This window comes from Trachurus japonicus, chromosome 12, assembly GCF_045865225.1.
Source record: "Trachurus japonicus isolate A0001 chromosome 12, Traja_1.0".
Classification (NCBI taxonomy): Eukaryota; Metazoa; Chordata; class Actinopteri; order Carangiformes; family Carangidae; genus Trachurus; species Trachurus japonicus.
Genome location: NC_140918.1, coordinates 21204688 through 21207232, shown reverse-complemented (window position 1 = coordinate 21207232; position 2545 = coordinate 21204688). Strand labels below are relative to the sequence as shown.

General features: G+C 41.2%; 1 pseudogene across 1 annotated transcript in view; it reads left to right on the top strand.

Moving 5' to 3' along the window:
- LOC146977526 (uncharacterized) overlaps nt 1-1849 on the top strand; it is a 13958-nt pseudogene extending 12109 nt beyond the window's left edge. Inside the window, exons 3-5 of the transcript XR_015037307.1 lie at nt 9-92; nt 558-653; nt 1526-1849. The product of XR_015037307.1 is annotated as an uncharacterized LOC146977526 (transcript). The remainder of the gene's footprint in view (nt 1-8; nt 93-557; nt 654-1525) is intronic.
- Nucleotides 1850-2545: the final 696 nt, after the last annotated feature.

Below are 2545 nucleotides of genomic sequence, written 5' to 3'. Positions count from 1 at the left end.
CCACGACAACCCCGAAACTGCTTGCCATCTTCCAAGCCAAGAAAGGTGCTGCTGGAGAGAGACATCGTGCAGAGATGAATATTCTACTGCAGGTATTTTAGTTTACTCCTCTGTTGAGATCATTTTCCCCCCACCTTTGTTGTCACCACTCTGTTCTTTTTCACCACAGTGTTTCTCAATCTGCTCTAACCATCTATTTCTTCTTCATATACAACATACACTGCCCATTCTTGCTCCTCTACCCATCTGCCTACTATAATGTTTTACTGTTAATTTTTACTCTGTTTCATTGTGACTGTATTCTGAGCTATATATCAAAAATATATCACATGGCAAATATGACTTCAAGGTTCCAGTGACCACTCCAGATAAGGGATGAATGATAGGATGAATGTTCATAGAAATTTTTATGATTTACCAACTGCTCCACTAAATTTTGTTTCATTTTTTCAGTGTAGTCAAAACTGTTCTAATCTTTAAAGTAGAAGGGCCAAAATGTGCACTGAGTGACTACTGTATCTTGTCAGCTGTTGTTTTTTTCTTCTTCTCCTTAACAGAGTGGAATTCCCATTGAGAAAACTAGAGAAGTTGTCATCAGATGTCTCGTTGATCACCTGGGAGAAGATGTGGGTGCCTTAATCAAGGAGTTTGAGGTGAGCGCAATAAAATACATAGTCAGCTGCACTTTGCCCTTTTGTGTCCATTGGAAAGACTGCAACATTGCTCTTGTAGCTTATATCTAAATCAGAGTGGAGTTAGCAAACCTAATACACCAAATATTATCTAAATCTAAAGTAATTCCACATTGGCATGCCATTCAATTCAAATGTAGTTTGTGTAATCTCAAGGCAACACACTTTAAAAGAAAAACTTTAACAGGTATAAACATTGGACATAATTAGGACTGAGGCATGGGGTTGAGGGGGGACAACAGAAGGAAAAAAGGGCCTGGGTGAGGGATCCGTCACCGGGGAGGGGCGGTTGGGTGAGCAGTTAGTGCAGAGAGATGGAGTTCTCAAGGATCTGTGGAAACAAAGAGAGACACCAAGGCCAAACGACAAGTTCAAAACGTGCATGAGGAGAGGGAGAGGACAAGAGGAGAAGAGATAAAGGAGAGGGAGAGAAGAGAAGGGGGAGGAGAGGAGAGGACGGGGCTCCACACACCTGTTGGTCATCACGTGTGTCTTACCTGTATGCTTTTATAATCATAATGCCCAACCTAGTGGCCAAACATAAAAACTACATATGGTGCCAACAGTTCACTTGATTTAATTCAATATCATTGACATCTGTGACCTGGATTAATAAGGATATGTACAGATACCTTCAATAGTGTTTTAAGTCATCATGATTATTATTATTTGCATGGGTCTATTCATATCATTCGAAGTTGTTATATATGCTAGTTAAAATAATAGACAACTTAGAACATGATGTTTGTATAGCTGTTTTATGTATTTGGCCATTTATTTTATTCTGGTGACATTCTGCCTGCTCTAACCACTTTCCTTTACAATGTCTACAGACTTCTGATGATTCAGCCATTGATGTGGAAGAAGAGCTGGGAGCAGAGATGATGGCTCTGTACCTTGTGCGAAGTGCAAATGGACAAATCAGGGACGTAGGGATCATCATTGAGGGTTCCATCGTACTCAACCACCTTGGGGATCTCAGCAGAGCCTGCTGCTACTTGCTTGGGCTAACTTATGCCTTGGATCTTAAATACCCCCAAACTCTAAAGTACACTTTTGAAGTATTTCAAAAGATGCTTGTTGAAGTGGATGCTGGGAACCTGTCAACAAAGGTGCAAAGACTGAAAAACCAACACAGTCTCACTCCCAAGGCGTAATAAACGGACGTTTGGTCAGGGCCCTTTCGCGTTGTTTCCAGACGCTCAAGGTACCCCTCAGCGTGGGACCTGAACGCACAGGGATTTCAATTGATTTTAATGCAATCCCCTCCGCGGCGATATGTGACGCTCAGAGCAAGTGCTCCAGCCATCCATTCACTCCTATTCCGATCCGGCTGCGGTGCTGAAAGACGCCGTGAGCTCCCCTCCCATTGGATAACTGATCCTCGTACCATTTGCAGCTGAATTCGTATATTTATACAGCAATTTGGCCGCAAAAATAACATTTCAACATATTTTTATGACATTTCTAACGAGAAATGTGTGTTTTACTTTCAAAATCTATGTTGAACGAATTCAAATTATATTTTGTTTGGCAAATTGAATCTGTTAAAATGTGTACAATATGTTAATTCAGCTTTCTGGCCATAAAAACAACATTTCGGGATATATCTGGCATTGTTTGAGGACATTTCTAGCGAGAAATGTATGTTTTACTCTCTAAATATATGTTGAATGAAAGCAGATTGTGTTTTATTTGTCCTGTAACAATATCACAGCTTGTGCTTGTGACTGTCGAGCCGCTTTGGGCGTCATGTTGCCATAACAACGGCCCGCAGAGACTCCGTTCCGGAGTCAGAATCATGGTGCAGCTTCCTCATAATCTGATGACAGACAGCAATGTAAACTGCAACG